The 23,190-nt window shown below is 36.7% G+C and overlaps 1 protein-coding gene across 5 annotated transcripts in view; it reads left to right on the plus strand.

Moving 5' to 3' along the window:
- The window catches only part of PLCL2 (phospholipase C like 2), a 124,026-nt gene that overhangs the window by 13,164 nt on the left and 87,672 nt on the right, over positions 1 to 23,190 (plus strand). The window contains exon 1 of one of the 5 annotated variants that reach the window (XM_017835477.1): positions 22,200 to 22,219. The exons of 3 other annotated variants lie outside the window; for them this stretch is intronic. The gene's annotated coding sequence lies outside the window, so the exon portion shown is untranslated. Of the gene's footprint in view, positions 1 to 22,199; positions 22,255 to 23,190 lie in introns of those variants that run through there. One more of the 5 variants, XM_017835476.1, reaches the window with a different exon arrangement.

Consider the following 23,190-nt stretch of genomic DNA (forward strand, 5'->3'; position numbering starts at 1 on the left):
AGTTATGCAGTCCATATTTATTTCAGATGAGACTGTTAATACTTCTGGGAAGAATCACTTGTCTTCGTATATTCTGAATATTATTCTACCTGCTTAGTTCAGCAGTTCACAGGTGGTTTGAATCCGATTGTGCTGATGTCTGGTTTTCTTTATGAAACCTTTTGGAACATCTGGCAGAGGTAGTAAACCTTAAGATGCTTCTTTCCTGCTCTTACAGTCTGTAAACAGAGAAGAAAAAGTAAAATGTCATATATTTTTGAAAAATGTTTTAATAATTTATATCAGGAATGTAAAACTGCTCTTAAAGAAGATACGGAGTAAGCTCAGGAAACAGGTCTGTTCCATGCAGGTGTAGATTTCATCATTCATGCAAAACATGACATTGTTAGTTGATCCGTAAAATGCACCTTTATGGAAAATCTAATACTTTAAATGTTGTGTCTGCCGATTACTGTGTGGGCTTTTGAGTCGCAAACAAAAAAATTGACATTTGAATAAAGTTCCAGTTCAGATTAAATTCTTATAGAACCACGTGTTTGTACATGAAAATCAGGAGCAGAGATATGTATTTTATTTTGGTTTCAGTCTGTGCTTCCATTGGTTGTCTATTTTCATAACTCTGAGACGAGCAGTTGCTGCCTTTTTTCCCTTTCCGTTCTTACTTGCAGTCTCTGTTCTGTCTCTTTTTCTGGTAGCTCTATATTTTTTTTGTCTATTTTTATTAATTTTGTGTGCCTTCATCAATTTGTCTTTTTCTTGTTTGGTACAAGATGATATATGAGTTTGAAGTGTCACCTAGGATGATGAGAGGTGGTAGGATTGCTATTACTGGAAAAAACTAATGCAATCTTCATACATAGTAGTTTCCTTGGCCTTTCACTAATATATAAACTGTGTTTAGGCTGAAAGGATTAAAGATTGCTTGCCTTTGAACCAAATTTGAGGGCTAGGACCTACATACCTGTGTTTATACTTTTTCCCTTTCTATTTCTTACTCTCTGTATTTATGAGATTCTGATTTTTCAGGAGGTGGTAGTGATGATATGTTGTGCGTTCATGGGAGTTAGGCTCTCAGCTTTCTGATTTGTGAACTAATTTATGTGCTACTTATTTGAATGCAGTGGGTTTTGTGGTCAGTGTTTTGTTTTTCCCTAGTGTTTTCCTTGGTGCAACTAGCTATAGATTCCTATTATGCAATTTCCTACAACATTTCCTATAATACTCTGTAAAATGAATTTACATCTTGCAGTTCAAAGTGGATTTAAGCATCTTGTGAACTTTTCTTAGCTGTTCTGACAGTTGGCAGTGAGCTTGCTTTATTTTTGTGTGAGGTTCCTCCATGCCTCTCTTAAGGAGACTTTGAGGTGGTAGGCATTTGAGAATCTTTAAGGCAGCAAATGACTTGTGGTGTATGGGTATGTTTCCTCAGAGCTGCTTGCTTCCAGGGGTGTCCAGTAAATGCTTACAGAACCTCTTGGTTTCTCAAAGCTATAACCCTAGACAGAGAGAGATCCAGGAGGACAGATATGTCTTTATTAGGAGACAGGTTGCAGTAATAAAATGAGAAGAGAGACACTTAGGAGAGACTGCAGTTATTTAGGAAGACAACACAGAGAAATATGTGGAGAAAGGTGGCTTTGGCATTCTGTGAGCAGGAATGTTTTTATCAACATGTGTGTGGAAGCAAAGTCCGGGATGTTTGTTTTCATATACCAATGCTGATCTCAGTGCCAATAAATTTCTTGGCTGATAACTTAAACGAATTTGTATCTCTCTTTTTTATTCTGGGTATAAAGTCAAGCTTTCATTTTGGAAAGTCATACACTTGCTGAACATTGTCAACTCCTAAGTTTCAAAGTCTGTGAGAAGAGAGCAGCCAAATTTAGCAGATAGATCTTCAAGGGTTTAATTTTCATCAGAACTTTGCTTTTAAAACTAAACGTGCTTATGTCTGTGTCTTTCTGTCACATACAGCATATACATCAAGATCTTTTTTTTTTTTCTTGTTGTAATGCCAGTCTATGTTACTATCTTGTTCAATCTTCTGTGATCTTTAGTTCATACTGTATACCTGTTTGTATCAAGTGTACAAAATGTGAAATGTGGAGAATGTTAGTCAGTGTTTTCTACCGCTATGATTGTTTTAAAGGCTTTAACAGAAAGCCTTTTGTGTTCATGGCAAACTCTAAAGTAGCATTTTCAGTAGATTTAGGTTCTCTGCAGTCCTAAATTACCTTAGCCACAATGGCATGTTTGCAAGTCTTTTTGGAGGCCCAGGAATAGATCATACATATTTGGCTTTGGAAGTTTAAAGTATATGAAATTACCTGATTTTCAGTCATCTTTCATATTGCAAATATTGCTGCGGGGAGATTTTTTAAATGTATTTATATGTGCATGCATTTATACCCAAGTAACTTCTTACTTTGTCACACATTTGCAAGTAAGCTTGATTGAGCAGTCATACTCCCAAAGGTGCTAAGGCTCTTTAAGTTCAAAGAAAACAGCCACAGAGAAGAAAAAAGGAGAGGACTAACTCGTATTTTGTTTCCTCATGCTCTTTCCCCTTGGAAACAGAATGCTACATTCTCATCTGAATTCCTGGTTAACAGAAGATCTGTGCTTGTGAATGTGCCAACAGAGAAAGGTATTTTGCCCAGAGCACATGTGCTAATTGACACCAAAATTGATAGCACAAAAAAAAAGCATATATTTAGGAAAGGAGGCTGTGATAGTTGAGCTGTCCGTACATCTGACCTTGGACGGCTATTCAACCAGACAGCCAAAGTAGGTTTTTCTGAGAGGCTGTTTCTGGATGTGTTTTTGTCTGTTTCTTAGTTTCCTCTTGTTGATTTGTTGTAGATCTGTCTCATCTCTGTGGTTTGTCAGATAGTATGAGAGACCTGAATAGCTGACTGCAGCTCCATGAATCCTGGAGCTTTCTTTTAGAGGATGCTGTCTCTGTGATTTGTTGGACTCTTAGTTAGACTATAGAAGATGCCCAGCACCTATCTGTATTTGTATTCATTCTCCTTTGTCCTCTACTACCGATTGTGTACTGGCTTCCTAATTTTTAAAAATATAGTCTATATTTTAAAAGACTACTTAACACCAAAACAATCCTAAATTATATCTTCTGTGATACAAAAGCTGTAAACCTTAGGTATTTGCATAGAGTATCATGTATATACATTACACAGAGGTATCAGGCAGTTTACTACTTGTTAACAGCGACACTGAACTGAGATGTGTGATGGCCACTGAGTGGGTATGTTGTGCATTGCATTTGGTATATATTTTTATTTGCATTAGCAGTTTCTGCGGACTACAGTAATCAGAGTTTTATTTGAATATATGTAACACAAAAAAAAAATAAAAAGGTGTTTGTAGAAACGTATACATGTGGATACTTGCTTTATGCAAGTTCAGTATGTAATTTAGTTAGCTTATGTACTATAACCCACGAAGATAAAGTATTTTTTCCAAAAGCTGACTTGGAGCAGGCGCTTAATTTGGATGAATTTAGCTTTTCTGACTTCTCTTCTGGAAGAGCTTATATGTCTATTTCTGTTGACTGAGTAAAGAGCTTGGCTAGTGTGAATTATAGCGACTCCTTCACCCCCTACTCCCACGAAACCTTAGACTATCCATAAAACATGTCCGGTCTGTTCAGTGGTGAAAAATTATTTAATGGCATTTAAAGTCATTATGAATACTTGATGAGTTTTTTACTCATGCCTGTTATCAGGTGTGATCAAAGATACTACTGTTAGTTTACCCTATTTTTAAACTAGGAATTAGAGCAGTGGTCTCCTGCTCATGGCTCACAAATAATACATTGCTCCCATGATTTGATTGCATTCATGGAAAATTAAAAGAGATTTAAACATAGACTGACAGGACAAGTTAATTGTGTAGTTTCCCAGCCTTTGCTGGTCCATGGGTGATATTGCCATCAACTTTTGTATTGGTTGCATTGACTCTATTAGGAAAAACCCTTAAATAAAATTTGCTAGTTGTCAATCTTTAAGGGCCAAATTAAGTTGAAATACATATTGTAATACTAGTACGTGGATTCTAAATTATTTGTCTTTGCATACCAATGTGGGATTGTGCTCAAAATTCAGAAATCTAAATATAAACAGACTAACCGGTAGATTTTGGGGGAGGAAAGGTGTATAGTAATTTATGTTTAATATGCACAGACAAGAGGAAAATATGAGAAAAATCAGCAACATATATGCATTGAAGAATGTTAAGAAATAGGGCTGGAAGAGACCTCAGGAGGTCAGTCTACTGTGCTCCGCTGCTCTGCTACAGGATCAACTGTTAATAAATTTTAGTATGATGCTCTTTGTCTTTTAATCACCTTTTGTTTGTGATCCTTCTATGCACACTGCTGGCTGATTGTTCCTCTTTGCAATGGGCAAAAGCAATCATCTGCACAGAGTTTAAAAGCTTGTACTTGTCCTACTAACAGCATTCTAATTATTTCAGATAATATCTTCAATTTGTCAGGTTCTTTCTGATTTTAACTTACCTTCTAATATGCCAGCAGCTCTTCTGCCTTCAGGTGAACATCCAGTTTTAACTATGCTCTCATTTCCATTATCGTGATACATGAATTTTTTCTTTTTTTGTTAAGTGATTGTAGACTATGGATTTTAAATACAAGATCAAATCCTATACTCCATAGTTAAAATAAAAATCGATTATTTATACTCTTTACCACTTGTAAATTGGGCAATATGATGTTGCAGAATCGAGTTCAGAAATATAATTTATGAGAAAATATTGTTTCTTCTAAATATTTAAAAATAATAGTAAATACAAATTTATAATATTATTACTGGATTACAGCATTGGCGTAAAAAAAGGTCCTTTCAAAGGGGCTGGTTTGTTTGTCTTTAAGGAGAGTAAGTAGTAACTGGCCTCTTTCCCTGTTTTGCAACTGGGTTTATAAAGACTATTGTTACTGTTTTACAGTTGATTTTCACATCTGGCATGCCATTTAGACATGGGGTAGTGCCATTGTTGTACTTAATTCTTCCTGTTTTAGGAGATTATGCATGAAGCAATCCTTTGGAAGGATATGTTATCTATCCTCTTGACTGCAGTACATCTCTTAATATGTACACAACTACTTTCATTTCTAGAGATGTCTGTATAGACTCATCTGTCCCTTGCTTCTGAATAGGAGTTCACTCACCTGTTCCCCCCTAGACACTGACCTCGCAGAACACCAGTGTTCAAGACAGTGAAGAATGCAATATGGCATGTGACTGGAAATCAGCAGTATCGAGGCTCACAGTGTTAACTGGTGCAGCCTTGGGAAAGTAAAATATCCGTGATTCATTTCTGCCTCTCCTGGGATTCCTTTTAATGTCATTTGACCCTTTGGAATAACTAATAAAATATCCCTGAGTACTTCAGCTTGTATACGATGTTCAGGGATCTTTTCAGATCCCAAACATTCATGTTCTGGAAATAAGTGCAGGCAGACAGGAAGTGTCTTTAAACAAACAAACAAACCAACCCCTTTTCAGAATGGCAGCTGACAGCTTTATAAAATGAAAACTAAAATACAACAAGATATTGAGGCGGACTTCAACCTTCACTGTACAAAATATTTACTATAATAAAAGAAACTTGTTTGTGGGCTTTATTTTGGTTTAAGAAACAGGTACCTTACAAATATATAGCAGATAATTGATATTATGTGTATTAGTGTCATGACTGCCCTAATACCTTTGCTAAAATTGGTGAAAATGGTTTGATATTTTCTCTCAATTATGAGATAATCAGTATTGCAGAAGAAAAAGAACTGCTGCTTTTTTGGTAGAAAGCAGTTCCACAGAATTTTCAAAGATGGTTAAGTTTCTGTGATTATAACTTTTTTTCCCCCTATTTTCTTATCTCTTTTTTTCCTTTCTTACCAGCATTATTATTTTGCTTTCACTAAAAAAAAGCAGAGCCTTTTTGTGCTTTGATGTGTTAACATCCATGTATGTGAAGATATCCCCATCCTTTACTGCCCTTTTTAGTGTAGGATAGGAGAGGAAGAATGACTGTGAAATTCTGCAGCAGCAGAACGGTCTGCATGGGTTTTGTTTTGTGAAGCATCTCTTATGATAGAAAATCCTGGGTGCTTTATATATTTCATTACCTAGTCCATGGTGACAAGTGTTTGACATTGTCTGTCAACTGTTTACTCTAAACTACAGTCCTTAAATAAAGTGTAGATGGCTGCTTATTTAAAATATATAAACTAATTTAATTGCTTAATTCCTTGTATTACTGTAGTGTAACATGGACTAAAAGGACAGGAATTCAGCTTGCTGTCAAAACTTTTGTTTAGATTTTCTTCCTATTGTTGGTGTTTTTAGGGTAGGCAGTTGTTTATTGATTTTAGCTGACTCCTGTAAATGGTACAGGAAAAGGCAAGAGAGCAACTTTTTAAACTCTACCATTCTTTTTCCTTTAGTAAATTAGAAGCAGAATGAATATCTTCCATGTACATATCGTAGGAAAAGTTGATTCAAGCTATTTCCTGAAATAATACTTACATTCATTGCAATATTCACTTGCTTACAAATACATACATTTTTGCTATATAAGGTGGGAAGAAAGTGATAGTTGGAAATAAACTGCTTCAGGAAATAGCTTGAATTGACTGAAACATACTTTGTAGTTTTCAGAGAATGGTCACTAAATAATTTTTTTTTTTTTTAGATACGTCGATAGCAGTTTGTTGCAAAAAACATTTTCAGTGTACGTCCTAGAGTTCAAGACTAATATTTATGTGAAATAGTACTCTGTTTAGTCATGGCACGTTACTACCACACAGTGGAGAAAGCTAGAGCAGACATAAGTAGTTTGAGTCCGTGTAATTTTATGTTTTTCTTTCTTTTGAAGAGCCCTCAAGAGCATTATATAGCTTATTGGATGTACTTCATTTGTTGAACCCAACTCTCCTTTAATTTCTCTTTGTTCTTCCCAGTTGTAGTAGTTGCAGTGATGAGTTTTCCAAGCATTGTTTCAGGCTGACATTTTTCAGCTTTATTTGTTCATCATCTTAAATAGCATGTACCTTGTGCCTCATGCTTGGTTGATCTTCAGCGAGTGGCTGGCCTGATCTGGAATCAGCTCTGAGAGCGGTGGTGCTGTGCGAAGGCATTGAGTGCTTTTAGCTGTGAGTCTTATCTTTTTGTATTTTGTAGATTTAGAAGTAGTATGCTGTGGAAGAATTCATAAGTTTTTCACTATCCTACTCAGCTTGGTTCAGGTTTGTGTCACCTTGTCTGTTGTGTCCACCTGCCTGTTCCCTCCATCTCTGGTCTCTCCCCATCCCTCACACAGCTTGGCCTTTTTGCTTCAGCAGTAACAGACTGGTCATACCCTGCTTTTCTTCTGTAACAGCTGGTGAAGATTCTTCTCTTTCCAGCAAAGTGCTGGAGCAGAACTCTGTGTGCTCTGTGCAGCACTGCAATAGTTCGTGTCTGCTTGTGAATCCTCAAAAAGGAGTGGCAAACAGGGAATGACAGATTCCAGTGTAAGGCTGTCATCCTTCACAGGGGGTTTAAGTCCCACAGGGACTGGGGCTTGAACCTATCTATGATGAAGGCTGACTGCACAGCTTGGGGTAGATGCATCTATTTCTCCTAGTCTTCAAAAGCTGCCAGTCCTTGTGAATTTAAGAATGGTTGCCAGGGTCAGGCCAAAAAGTCCATTTTGCTCATTACGTTGCCTCCAACAGGAAGAATAAAAAAAGCCTCCTTTCCTGGCATCTGTTTCCATCTTTAAGTGATCTGAAACTAAGATGTCTTTGTGTTTAAGCCTTAAGGGTTTTTTTTCCCCTCTGTTAATTATGAAAGGCCAGTTTGACTTTTGGAAGCGTTTCTCCACTGTAACATCCTAGGGCAGTTCAGCTATGAGTTCTGTGAAGAAGTCCTTTTTGTTGCCTTGTTTTACCTGGCAGCCACTTACTTGTTCACCTGTTATCCCCTGGTTCTTGTGTTAGAAGAACACTCTTTTGCACAGATTAGTTGAAAGGTGTTCCTTGCATTTGCTTTATATAATTTTTTTTTCTGGGCTAAAGAGTCTTGATTTATTTAGTTGCTCCACCTATTGAAGTTTTTCTTTGCATTTTTCACTCTGGTGCCCTTTTATGTATTTTTTTTCCCCTCAATTTTATTAATTTTTTGCAGTGCAGGACTAAAATGTTATTCCAAATGTGTGCCAGTCAGATGTGAAATCCACTGTGGCATAATGAAGGGATAGCAATATTGCGATACTAAGTTGGACTGTAATTTATTTATTTTCAGTGTTGTCATCATCAAAGATTTAAATGGTATCGCTGTCGCTAACTGGCAATGGAACAGTGCTGTTAAAACCTTTTGCTGAATATTTAAAACCTTCTTTATGAAGAACTGTGTAAGAATGGCTGTGCTAGCCATGATACTTGGTGTTGGAAGTGGCTGCCATTAACATCTTTGCAGGAGATGGGAGTTCGGTTACAAGTCTTTTAATGTGTTATAAAGTCTTTTTATGGTGCTGGTGACACAAAGTATTGCTGGTTGGCACATCTAGCTTCCGGCTGTGTATTTGTTTGCCCAGAATAAAATGGCATGGACATTGCATACAGCTGAAAAATATTCTAGTAATAAAAGTGATTTCATTTTATATTAAGCTTTACATAGGAAGGATCTTGGTTGTGTATTACAATCTGATAGTATTTTGGATGTCGTAGATTTCTGAATTTTAAGGTTCTCGTAGAACACTCATGTTAATGGATTATTTTATTTCATCTTTGATTTCTTTTGCTTTTATAATGTGTGAGGCTCTTCAGGACACCTGTGTCAGAGTCCAGAAGAACAAGAAGGTGCTCAAACTCACACAAAGTATAGCAATCAGATTAGCTTCCTGAAAATAGAACAATATCTGATACTTCACTCCAGAGAATTATTTGTCTGAGGATTAAGAAGATTATTAAATAGTTGCAGTAAGCAATGAATGACAAAAATAACAAGACGTTTGTGTCCCAAATCGTTAACAATGCAGTTGTATGAACCTTCCTCTTTTTACTTGCTTAGAAGACTTTGGTAACAAACTTCTGGAAGTCCTTTCAAGACAATGTAAACTGTATTGGTATTCATCCAATCAGCTGATTATGCAGTTAAAAATTCTTATAGTGCTGTTGTTGACAGACAAAACTTCAGGAAAAAAAAGGTCAAAGCTTCATGTCAAAGCTCTCAATTTGTTATACTAGAAAGGATAAAAAAAGTTGTGTATTATTTCAGGCCAACAAGTTGGCAGGGATTTAAATCTGAGTCCACAGTTTCTGAAACCAGAGGCTTGAGAATGCTAGCAGGTTTCAGGGCTGGCAATGAAGGGGAAATACGATGATTTCACTGACAGCTGAGATATAAATCATAGTCACAATGTTTAAAGGAGTTACTTGGAAGTTGTAGAATTCCATATGATAACAAAAAGAAAGAGGTATGTTAAGTGTTGGTGTTGCATATGTTCCTTGTTGCGAAGTAGCAGGGCGGGTTTTGAAAGCTGGTGAAAAAAATAATAGATTGTTGGTTGTAGTTCTGGATGAGTTTATGGCAAGAATAATGTGACTAAATGAGGGAAAATATTTTTGAGTCCTTTACCTACAACTTCGGTAGCTCATAGAGGATTTCAGCACAGTATAGCATTGTGGAAAGATACACTTAATAGTATTTTGTGATGGTATTCTCTTTTTTTCTTTCTGGAATACCAGTGGCTTTCTTGCTGTAAAGTGTCTTGGGAGACCTTCCTGTGAGAGGTAGTTGTTGAGCAGCAGCAAAATCCTTCTGTGACTTGTCAAATCATCTTCTTGCAGCATGACAGCGGGTGAAATGAATGTGACACTTCTTAACCCTCTTTCTGGAAATATGGTTCTTTTAATGATGGTTCTTAAGTTCATAAGATTTCTTTTTTAGTACAGACAGAATAAAATTCTGGGTCTAATGTATTTTTCTTTTGTTTCTACCCTGCTTTTAATAAAAGTCATGGTCATCCCAGAGAGTAAGCTTGTAGTAGGAAAACAAATAAGACTGCCGTTCTGGCATCTGCTACATCGAGGGAAGGGAGAGAGGCAACACTTTAGAGAAAATAAAATGTTTGAAGCTCTGTCTTACATTACAGTACTGCTAAGAAACATTTTCATCCATTTTCATTCTGTGCATTACATTAGCTGCAGCTCTGTGAGGCAAAAATTGCGCTCCTTGAAACTTCTTCGTTTCCATCTCTGCTGTTTTTGTAGTTTGCCAAAGTCATTACTTGTTTTAAATGAGCAATGAAAAGCCATTTCTTTCTGCCTCCAGGAAATCTTTGGTTTAATGTAATTTTTTTTACTGTAAAACACAATAAGAAATGTTCTAAAACTCTAGGAGACTTTGAACCAAACTGTTACTGAAAAATGTAATTATCTCACTTTATACATTTTCTTTCTGTGGTCACAATAACTGATTGGGAGGAGGTGACACCTGCTAGAATTTTATAACCCTATTTTGCTTACATGTAAGAATTTAGGGGGAAAAAAAGACTTTTTAAGCTGTAACTTGAAAATTCCAGAGTTTATGGACATCTTTTCTCCAATTCCTTGACCAAATCATTTTGAGATTCTTTACTAAAGATAGTTATTATGTTCAACTTTTCACAATCTGTTTTCCTTCAGTTATTGCATAATTTATTAGGGCTGAGACATTTGTTTTTCACTTGTATATCATAGAGAAACAAGGTCTCAGAAATCAATGTAGAGGGCAGAACTGTGATTAAGAAGATCTTCCCTAACAAATAATTTGGAAAGAAATGTGGCAGTTTTTCAAATAGAGGAAATGAGCAAATGATGCAAAAAACTGTCTTTTAAGGTGGCATCACGTAACTCCTTCACTTTTAAATCTGTCCACATTACCTTTTGTTTGTTTGTTTGTTTGTTTGTTTGTTTGGGTTTTTTTCTTTTTATGTGTTAGACTGGGAGGGTCTCTTCTCTGGCCTTGCTGTTATGTGAGTTCCAGTAGTTGACCTGTGTTGATATCTAAGAACAATAAGAAGAACAAAGTCATTTTATTTTTCTCTACTATATCATTGAATCAGAATTGTAGTTTTCATGATATTTGTTCCTGATTCGTAGGATTTATTGGAAGAGCCAGATGTGGGAATAAAACAGAATTCTATTTGCATTTAAAATTGTCAGTGTAAACTTAAAAGCAGAGATATTTAAAGTATTCTTTATTTAATTTGAAACTAATTAAAAATAGTAGTTCTCTTTCAGGTTTGTTTTGTGGCTTGGAGATTATTAAGTACATAGGAAGAGAATATTGTATTGCTATGGGGTTTGAAATGGGCCAAACCAGCTTCTGGTTCATAATGATACCAGTTTACACGTAATAAAGCAGGTCAGAGCATTAAAGGAGAGTGGATATTTAAAGGGAAGAGGGAAAGTTACAGAATACTGAGGTTGCGCATCTCTTGTTCTCTGGTTCTTTTACATTTAATTTTCCTTTACACTTTCATACAGCGAAGGATAAAGGAATTGGAAAATATCTCAAAACTATGTTTGAGCTACAAGGGGGAATGGTTTTAAAGTAAAAGAGGAGAGATTTAGATTAGATGTTAGGAAGAAATTCTTGACTCAGCGGGTAGAGAGACACTGGAACACGTTGCCCACAGAAGTTGTCGATGCCCCATCCCTGAAGTGTTCAAGGCCAGTCTGGGTGGGGCTTTGAGAAGCCTGGTCTAGTGTGTGGCATCCCTGCCTGTGGGTGTGTGTGGGGGAGGTCTTGGAACTAGATGATCTTTAAGGCCCCTTCCAACCTAAGCCATTCTGTGATTATATATTCCTCTTCTCTTGGGGCCATCCACAAAGGTGGTGGTAGGAACCTTGCCATGAGCTAAAGCAGCTTCATGAGTTGTTGCAAAGGCTCTATATGTAAGTTCCTCAGTAAAACTCGCTTCCATTTAGCTGGTGTTCCTGTTGGAAAAAAAGATGAGTTTTGGAAGCTCTTAAACTGGTAGTTATGAGCTGTTCTGTTCAGTCATGTGCTGTAAGGCAAGCATGGTAGTGCAACAACCTCCATAATTTGAAGTGGATCAGAGACTTAAAAAGTGGAATATAAATTAAAGCAAAACACACAAATAAACAAATTCTTAAATGCACATCTCTTCTTAAGGTTTATGAAGTCTTCTGTTAAGAATGGCCTTTCTGCATCTAGCCCATCATCCTATCTCCAGTGGACATGCAGAAGAGTGCTTGAGTACAGGCTCTGAGAAGCATGCAAGGAAAGCAAAGCTGAAGGTCAAGGCAAAGGATGAGCAAGAGGACAGCATAAACTTGTGTGTGTGCCCCCTAAATAAGTACTAGATGGGGAAAATCTGCTCAAAAAATATGGGAAATGGAGTTGCATGGCTTTGTAAAGGATGAACTCCTAACTGAAAAAGACAGCTCAGTGCTGGATGTCCAGGCTGCCCTGTCCCTGATCCACAAGCTCTGACTGGATTCTAGCACAGGGAAGGACAAGGTACCAAAGTACCACATTGGAGCCCCTCTGGCAACCCAGGTGCTTCACAGCAAGGTCACCCGGGGGATACGGTCATGCTGGGGCCAGTGCAGCCATCGCTGCTGCCTTTGCCTCCTGGGCTGCTTTGTCCTTGAGCTCTTTGCTGCAGCCAAGGCTGCCAGCATAGGGAGGCTGGAGGGGAGCTGCAGCAAGGCAGCTTTGTGAAGCCAAGCATCCAGCTGTGCAGCCTCTCTGGAGTTTGAGAGGCCTCAGGGAGGTGCCCGGGTGCTGTAACAGCCTCTCAAGCTCCACAGCGCATGGAAGCAAGGACAGCAGCCCCCATTGTCTCAGAAACCTCAGTGTGCAGGAAGGAGGAAACAGGCAGTGAAGTGCTTTTACTTCAGTAATAGAAGTTCACTGCTTCCCCCTGCCCTGCTTTTTGCAGAGAGAAATGCAATGATGAACTAACATATATCATTATGCCTCAATACTAACCTAATTTTTCAGTGACCTGTTGCTCAAGGATTTTCTGAGTCAGAGGTGGTGTTCTCATATTTAGTATCTACATTTAAAGAACAGGTTTTGCACCCATTATTTTTTCCCAATTTCTTTATGAACCCTGTGCACTTTGGCATCTGTAGAACATCCCGTGGCTCAGAGTTCTGTAGCTTGAAGATGCTGATAAGAAAAAGATACTGGCTCCTCTTTATTTTGCCTCTGCTACCTGCTAGTTTAATTTGATGTCTCCTTAACTTTTTTAATAGGGTGAGATGGTGAGAAATCATTCATTATTCTTGTTCTTTATTTCACTTTTTGATTTGTATTCTGATGTCATGTTTGTTCTCCTATAAAGTAATCATGTGTGATGTATAGCTTAAAAGATTTCTTGGAATCTTGTTTTAAACATAACATCTATCCAGTCTACTTGGAAAAAAATGGAAGACACATGCTGTGTCCCTCAGGCTCTTCTTCCTCAGTATGTGAAAGTAGATTGGCCACACCTGGAATCCCAGTGCGTAGGGATCATCTAATATGTTTTGGCAGAGTTAGTTTATCTGATTTAACTGTAAGCCACCTTTCACACGTTGTTTTGACTTCATGAACTTGTGTGTTGGCAGTAATTTCCCACTCGTAGTTTTCATTACCTGGAGTTTCTGAAATATCTGTCACATCAACATCCTCATTTAAAGTTTGGCGTTCATGTTTCTCTGTTTTGTTTCTCTGCATTATTTAAACGTATCTGTTTTATCCTCTGTCACTCTTGAAGTGTAGTCCCTATACAGTGTGACTGTGATTCTTCCACAAAGGATTCATAATCTTAAACTGTGAGCTATTGAATCCTTCACGGCTTTTCTCAGCTATTAAAATTTAAAAGGTCAAAAAAAAAGTATTGAATTAAATCACTGGCGCTGTTCTTTAATGGTTTGGATGAAGCCTTCTTCCAGCATGTGCTCACTCTGTTTCTTCTAGTTTTGGCAAATATGCTTGGAATTATTCTTCCCAGAATTAGCCTCTCTAGGGAGATAAAAGCTGTATATTCTTTTATTTATTCTGCATCCCTTCCATTCACCTCTTTTACCCATGTAAGAAAAAACCCCTTATTATTTCTGAAAATGTTTGGAATGATTTGATGAATTCTGTATGCGGGAGAGAGGAAGGTTATTTTCTTCATTCTTGTTGCCTTTTTCTCTTTTCAAGGAGTTCAAGCTGGCCTTTTGTTAACAGAAATTGCTTGCTGCTTGAATCCTTTAACAAAGTTCTTGCATTGAAGTTAAGATACCTGTGGCAGTCTCATCATGGGCACTGAAATTACTCCTCCTTGCTTAGCAGAGATGGGAAATTGTGGTGTGTATGAGAGATGAAAATGAACAGAAAACTGTTCTGTGGTTGCTTGTAGTGTTTAGTAATATACTGATGGGAACTGATAAAATCCAGTCAAATCTGAAGGGTCCTTAGCAGGTCAGTGTGAATCATTTGGAACTGGAGAATATTCTGCAGATGTAAAAACGACAATTCTCAGTGTTCATCCCTAAAAGCTGAGGCTGCAAGAGATTTCTTCCACAGCTCCTGATTCGAATTCAAGCTTTATTGCTGCCATGTACTTACTACTGACTGAAAGAAAGAAAAGATAAAAAATACTTGTATTATTCTATGCTTTTTTAAAAAAAGTATTTTTTTTTAAAATGTAGATTCAAGTTAGAACATAGAATTAAATACAAATCCCAAAATCTTAAGGAAGATGACCTATAAACCTGGTTGCTTATAATGACAGTTTCTGCTTGGAGGATTCCCAGGAATTGTAGTTTTGTTTTCAAGTGAGAATTCTTTTGTTACTTTTGATACTAGTTGGAGGCTTTGAACTCCAATCTCTGTCAAGACCTTTGGGAGAAATCTCTTTTTCTCCCAAGGGAAATATGGAGAATGAATAGTTCCTCAGAAGATTGTTGGACACATTTTCTGTCTAAAGTACTAGAAACCACAGATAATTTGGAAGTAGAATCTAGAAAAAACAATCTGAACTGTGACTGGTTAGACTAAACAAATGGCAGTTTCTGGGGTACTGAGAAAAAATTTGGAAATGCTTTGGCAACAGTGGGCAAAACGACTCTTTCTAACTTAAGATTCTAAAATTTTTTCTGTGACTTGTAGAAGTGTCTATAGGTTTAGTATCAAAAGTAATGAGAATACAACCCCAAAAGAGATTGAATTGGTAAGTTTTCTAAGTTATGTACTTAAGCCATTTTATCACTCGCTCTGCAGCATTTTTCCTGGCTGCTTTTTCTTCATATTTTTTTCCTCTATATACTGGTATTTTAAACACAATGAGGACAGCGTTATTAATCCCAAGAAGGTGCTGCTGATGAGCCTTTTAGCAGAAAACAGGGTTGGAAAGGATCTTTAACTTATCATGTGTAGTGGGTTGGTTGACCTTGGAAATCAGTCAAGCACCCACACGGCTGTTCACTTGCTGCCCCTCCCACAGCCAGAGCAGAGAGTAGGAACAGCAAAGGCAAGAAAACTCTTTGTTCAAGATAAAGACAGTTTAAAAAGTGAGGGAAAGAGGAAAGAAAAACAAGTGATGCTAAGGAAATCACTTCCTACCTCCCACAAGAAGCTTGGTGGCTCCCAAGCCACCAAGGTGGCAAAAGTCACCTTGGAAGACAGACCCTTCCTTTCTTCTGAGTTTTATTGCTGAGCATGATGTTTTACAGTGTGTATATGACCAATCCAGGGTCTTTGTTCTGGCTCTTTTCCCTCCCAGCTTCTTGTCCACCTCTAGCCCATTTGCTGGACTGGGGCCACAGTGAGGGGGTGAAAAAGGAGATTGAACACTGTGCAAGCACTATCCAGCAGCAGCCAAAACACTGGTGTGTGATCCACACCCTTTTAATCACAAATTCAAAACACAGCTCCACAGAGGCTGCTGTGAAGAAAATTAACTCGATCCCAGCCAGAACATGGTTTTCCATGTCCCAAGGTATCAGAGTAATACAATTCTCCCAAATAAGTAAACATCTATATAGTCTCTTCTCTGAAATACATACATGTATGTAGGGTCTGGAGTTTCTTTGTGTGTGTATTTCACGTTGGTACATACTGATGTCTTTTAAATAACCCACTTCTTGTGATTTGACTTTGATGAATGTAGGAAATATGGTAAATTTGTGATCAGAAAACTTGTGTGCAGCTAGTATGGCTTTGAAAAGTGATAGCCTTTAAATGCTTAACAGATCTTCAGAGTACTTAATTTTTAAAGTATTACATACATTAATTTAAAATTTTGGCTCAATCTGTTACAGAGATTGAATCATTGCAAAGCTGGCATGGCATGCAGGCCATCAAGGCTGGCTTTATAAGTGCTCTGTCTTCAAATGTCTTTGGCTGCTACTAATACCCTTTCCTCTCTCTTCTGAAATCATACAGGCATCTTCCTGTCACTTTGCCAGTTGAAGAGAGTGGTGTTAATAAAAAAAAATCTTAAGGCTATCATGTAATTCTAGTCTTAACAAGAAAGAAAGACAGATGCAGGTCATTTGGAAAAGGGTGCAATTTCACTCAATTCCAGAGAGCTAAAATCTTCATAGATTTTCAAAGTACTAATTTTAACATTTGTAACAAGGGAGGATTTGATCAATTCTACTTTTCATTTCACAATCTACCCAGTGCATCAAACTTCCTTATAATTTCAGAAATCGTATGTCAGTTTTTAGGAATGATCTAGTACATATAAGTCAAAAAGTCAGATAAGATAGTATTTTAATGACATTGTAAAACAGTTAATTGCTTCTGAACTGTAAAAGCCTTGTCTTGAATTCAAGGGAAAAGTGGTCTGGCTTGTAATCTAAAGTACTTATATTTGGGAAAAGGAACTTTGTGTGTTACATAAAAACTCTTACACAGAAACTGTAGGCAAATGATCACAGTTATTGTTCCATTGTTCAGACTGATTTATTTCCTTTATTATACAGGTCGGTAGCTTAGCAGGAGTTAGAGAAATCGGTTCTGGATTTTTTTAATCACCTATTCTTCTTTTTCTATGTGTAGGTATTTACAACAGAACCTTAAGTTAACTGCTCTTGAAATCTCTTGTATATTTTTATTTGTATAAAAGCTTGGTTTAGATGGTTGACTTATTATAACTTATAGGTAAAACATAAAGATGTTATCTTTGTGTAAACAAAACTGTTGATTTTTTTTTTGTTCTCTTAGTTGTTCCTCAGATTATATGTCGGGTTTTTAAAAAGTAAAGTATTATATGCTTACAGAAAATGCAAAGCTTGACTTGAAGTGTTTTCCTGTAACTAACTATGTTGGCACAAATAGGTGCAATTTTATACATGAATGGTTTTGAATTAAACGAGAGATACACCAAGTGCTAAATTAGCATTAATTGAATTGGCATATATCTATTACTACTTTCTGTAACCATCAGAATATTTCCAGCTAAAGTGCTCTTTGGTTGACATGTAAATATATATTGTACATTCTCAGACTAATGTTTCTTTGAATATTTTACAAAACAAGGCAGTGTTAATTTTACATCTGTATTGTTACAAAGCTCAGTATGTGAGAGCCTTTAGTATCTTAGGCCCTTCTTGTGGTTTTGTGCAACACGAAAGGAGGAATAGGGAAGCCCTTTTGCCTGAACCTGCGCGTTGGTTTACTGTGCAGTGTTCTAGCTTTGCATGCAGCAGCTGAACAGGCTGGCAAACAGGTCATCAGAAGGCTTGAGAACCAGACAGCCGGGAAGGCAGCCGTAGACTGAACTGTTACTGATGGAAAAATACATTCCCGAGCTTGCCGTCTGAGTCTGTCACTGCCAGAAATATCTGTGAATAGTCTGTCTGAAACATTAGGGGGAAAAGGTTAAAAAGAAGCACAGTATTAATACTACAAACAGGAGGAAGCAATGCCAAGACAGTGGTGGATTTATCCTCTGGCCAGTTTTCTTTCGAGCTGCAGCAGTGGTAGAAGGACAGAGCATGAGTTGCAGACTGTGTTTCTTTCACACCACATAGAAGTTGCAGAGAAAGCATAGCTGTGCTTACGCCCACTATCAAAGAAGTTTTGATCAACTGTTGCTAAAATGCCAAATAGTTGCTTTTTTTGTTTTGGGCATTTTTAAATAAAGTTTGTTAGTCTTAGTAAGGCATATTTGTTCTACTAAACTTGCTGTCTTCAAACTAGAGGGAGAAACTGCTCTTGTTTTAAGGTTTAGGAATGGAAGAGTACTAGAATTGTTAATATTGGAATAAGGATATTGTACTATTAAAAACAGTAGTTTGAAGTGGGTATTTTTATAGTTTTTTTGCTTGGCAGTTTTACACTCACACCTTACTTGTTGTAATTTAACATATAAAACTTGCCAAAGTTAAGCAGAATGTAGGAAGAGCATACTTCTTAGTTAGCATCCATTTACAAGCTGGGGAATAGTGGTGGGGAAAAAAGTCCCTTTGCAGAATCTAATACTGGATTCTAGTACTGATATCTGTTACTATGTTCCTAGTCCCTGCAATATAAAATACATTTTTTAAAAAAATGCTTTAAAGCTTAAGAAAAAGATAATGTTTAATAGATGAAGGTAGAAAGGATATTTGAGATGTTGTCAAGTGTTAAACAGCCAGTTGGCTTTTTTTTTTTTTTCTGGTGGAGTGTGGAAATGAAGAAGCCAAACCTTACTGATATTGCACTTTGCACTCACTGAAGCAGAAGTAAGCAGCTGTTATATGGCTCAGTGTTAAACACATTAGTGCAAGGGTCATACCAGTAAAAGAAAAAAATTAACTTCCTGTGTGGTGGTGGAGAATTTCTTCATGTGCTCTTCTCAGAATAAGATCTGACCTGAAAGGTAGTGTTTGCTAATTCTAAACAATGAGATAATTGTCATGCTTTTCTGCATTGCCTCCAAAGATGTGACTCTGAGTAGCTGGCTCTCCTTTCACTTTATTAAACTTACCTATGGAAGGAAACTTTTATCTAGACTCTGAAGTCAGCTGAACAGCACTGTGTGTTTGACTTGTAGTCAGAAACAGTAACAAAATTGCAGATGAGTTTCAGTCCTTTGTTTTCAAAGAAAGTGGCATGAGCAAAGCCATTTCTCTAAGTTGCAGGTTTATATAGTTTGAAGACACTTGAAATTAAAAATATAATTTTTCCATTTAATTTGAACTTTTATCGGAGTGCTTGTAGTATTTAGGCAGGAGAAGTATGTTAATAAAACAGTAAAATTATAGAAAAATCACTCAAGCTTGCAAATAGATAGGTGATTCTTAAGTTACTTGGATATAACGCATAAAAACAAGATTCCAGAAATACACAGATGGAATGACCACTTCCAGAATCTTTCTGTATAAAGATCTGTACTTCTGCAGAGACAGCAGCAGGTCATGGCAGCCAAGTGACTGGCCTAATATTGTCTGTTCTTGGTCACAGTATAATTTTACCTCTTAAAGGAAAAAAAAAAGAAATTCCAATCTTCTTTAGCTGCAGACTTACTGAGCTAAGATGCAGATGTTCAAAACTATTGATTACTAATGATAATCATTATTAATGTATAATCACTATTAATGCTATTAACAATAATTAGTATCCTTATTCCAGGGAGTAAGAGTGAAAGTAGTTCTGTATTGCCATTTATAAATGTGCCTGCACAGCATCATTCTAAGGCTAGTGCATTTGCCTTGCAAGAGACTTGTGTGCTGAGGAAGGGGTATTATCTCTGTCCTGTGAACACAGTTTCTTGAGATTGAGTTTCATTAAGTGGCCCAAAGGTTAGGGTAGTTACCATGTGAAACATTGCTGAGAAGTCACCACTTCCTTTCTTTCTTCTCCTCTTTTTCATGTGAAGGCTTCTTCAGGCTTCCTTTTCCTCCAGTTCTGTGGTCTTGTGGGTCAAGCAGAACTGCTTCCCAATCTTCATCAACTGGCACTAAATCCAGTCTTAATTTCTTAAAAAAACCCCATGAAAAATCCCCAAACATACAAAACTAATATGGCTTTTGCCTTCTACTTCACCAGTGCTGCTTGTTTTCCTCTGGTTGCTCTCATCACACCATTTGCTACAGTGATACAATATCTTCTTGTTTCCCTCACTTCTCTATGCATCATTTTTCTTTTCTTTTATTTATGCTTTCCCTAGGTTCTACCACCCCCAGTGGGATACCCTCAAGGCTTGCTAATTACAAATGCTGTCTTATTCTCTCTGTGAGGTTCATTCCGTGTGCTCTGACAGCAGTGAAAGGGTATGACGGGTATGACAGGTATACCTGTACATGATTTAATACTGAAAGATTTGGTAGCTCAATGTATGATAAAATTCCTGATCTTTAATGGCACATTTAGGCTTAATGTTTAGCAGTTTATAGACTGTAGAGCAAAACCTATGGACTCCTGATTTATTTTTGTAGACCCTAAGACTGGCAGTTTCTAACAACTATGTTCAGGTGCCTTTCCTAACTGTGCCTCTAGGCAGTATCACAGCATACTGTAGTAATTGTTTAACTGACATAGTTTTGTGTCCACTTCTGTTTAAATATTGGAGGACAGTGTAGAGGTTATATCTCTTCCTACTGCTGGCCTTCAGGAATTAGCTAAATGTGTGCAAACATTTGTAATCTCTCACCCAAGAGCAGAATAAATTTGCTGAGATAATTCTGTAGTTAGTATGCTTGCAGTAGCTGTTAGTATTTGCTTAGATTTTATGGCATGGCAGCTAGAAGTGTGAGTGTCTAACTAACAGAAATTAGTTAATTACAAAACAGCAGCTTGTACCAGTTGTAAATAATGATAGGCACAGAATGCAGCACTGACATTAGCAGCTTGTTTTTGTAATATGTTTATGTAAGTGTACTATCTAGATTTTATAATTTAGTAAAACTTAAAAACATATTTCTTCTACTGATATCAGTTTCCTTGTATTTATTTCAGTGTATATGTGGTTAAAACAAAACTGCAAGTAGATAGTGGATAAGGCAGTGTTTTCAAAGCTGCTCCTGCTATTCATATAGAATATCCTCCTTCAGTGAGGACTTTGTAAGTAGAAAATTCTACTGTTATATATCACAAGGTAATAGTATTAAGGACATGAATTTGGCAAGGTGTAATGACAGAAAAACGGGAATGAAATTGACTTTCAAGTTCCCAAGTATAATGAACATAAATCAGTGTTGACCATTGTTAATAACATTTGTAATAGAAAACTTTCAAAACAATACAGTTGTTTAAATAGCTTCATTAAAAAATCAAGACTTGAAAACTATTTTTTAACTGGTGTTAACATTCTAAGGTATTTTGGGAAACATCTAACCATTTATACCATGTTGTGACATTAGTAAAATACGGGTTTCAGGCACGTTTCTCACTGCTTTACTAAGAAGCAGGAAGACTTTGTTTGTTTGTTTGTTTGATTGTCAGTAGTCACAGGAAGTAATTTCTTCCTCTCCCAACCAAAACAATTCCACATTTGGCACTGAAAGTTGTCTGAATTGCCCCAATATCTGAAAGACTTGCCTAACCCTTGGTATTTAATAATTTTTTGTCTATCAGATCATTAGGATTTGTATCACTAGAAAAAGAACGTAATTGTTTTCATACATTGATTGTGGCTGCTGCCCTTGTGTCAGTAAAGGTAGGTGGTGCAATACTGAAAGTGAAATTTGTGAGCTACTGATTGCTTAATAAGCATTATTACTTCAATTACTTATGTTTATCTGGGTGCTTGACTGTGCTGCTGATGCAATCAGAAGTTTCCGAATAGCTAAGTCTGTTGACATTCTGTATAGACAAGTATGGGTTGGGAGAAGAGATCTCTGAGAAAAATGATATAAATTAATTTCTAATGCAGATGTCAGGGTTCACTTGGTTATAAAGTATTGCAGAAGTAGTCTGCAATATTTCATGTGATTGTAAAGTACTGATAGGGATTGTGTTCTGCTGCATCGTTCAAATCTGTTGGATTCGGTTGTCTGAGGAAATTTTTCTTTGCAAATGTAAACATACACCAAAAGATGAGTCTGCATTTTTTCACATTTCAAGAAATAACATTCCTGGTCAACAAGAACTCTTGATGCCAATGTTGTTCTTATTTGGTAAACTTTTATGACCTCATATAAGAGTAGATGAAAACAAAGTTCCTTTTTTGTCCCTACAGCCGAGGAAATCCCAGAACTTGCAACAAGTTGCCAGGAGAGGTAACAAAGACTGTTGACTTTGCCACATTCAGGAAGTAATTAAAAATAACTTATTTTTCCAAAATTTTCAGAACATGATGTTCTCACTTGCAAATTGATATTTTAAGGGAAGAAATAATTACTTTTTGATATTTGGGAAGTAAGGTTGAGAGAGGATTTCATAGCGTTGTGACGCAAGTTTTCGTTCAGGTTTTATGTTTTAGATGCACTGGACGTGAATAAGGTTTCTATACATTGTATGCGCAGAAGAAAAGATATAAATTAATAGGAAACTTGTAAAAGCTACAGTCAGTATAGTGACTTATTATGTTTGGAGCCAATTACCCCTTCTCCCCTCCCAAATAAGAACGAAGTCAGAAGTAATGATACTTGATTCTTTGTAACGGGACTTATGCTGAATTGTTCTTGAAGATGTCTGGAAAGAAACCAGAATATAATTGGTTTTAATATATCTCATTATCTATCAACAGTGATCAAACCTCAGATGTGCCATCTTCTTCCTTGAATAAGTAGCACTAGCTCTTAGATGTGTAGAGTTAATTTATTCTGCAAACCAAATCAGGTCATCAGTTTTCATTATTTTTATTCTTAGCTGACTGCAATTCTGTAAAACTCCAAATATGCACATAATAGCAGTAGTAAGACAAAACATGCTTTAAAAACTGCATTTATAAATTAGAAATTCTTGTGTAAAATTGCAATTTCATAAGCTTCAAATAAATCAGACATTTTTACAAACTGCATTAATTTCATCATAAAAATACTCCACTCAAAATTATGAGATGTGAGCCTTTGCAGCATAGTATCTTTCTGAACATGCTATAATCTAGAGAAATTTCCAATATTCCATAATCAGTTCTACAGCCCAGGGGGCAGGGGATATGCTTTATTTATAGGATGATATACCATGAGGGTATTCTGGGGCTGATGAGAGATTTCTGATTACCATCTGCTGCAACTACTTGAGTTTC

The sequence above is a fragment of the Lepidothrix coronata genome, unplaced genomic scaffold (assembly GCF_001604755.1).
Source record: "Lepidothrix coronata isolate B3197 unplaced genomic scaffold, Lepidothrix_coronata-1.0 Scaffold258, whole genome shotgun sequence".
Taxonomy (NCBI): Eukaryota; Metazoa; Chordata; class Aves; order Passeriformes; family Pipridae; genus Lepidothrix; species Lepidothrix coronata.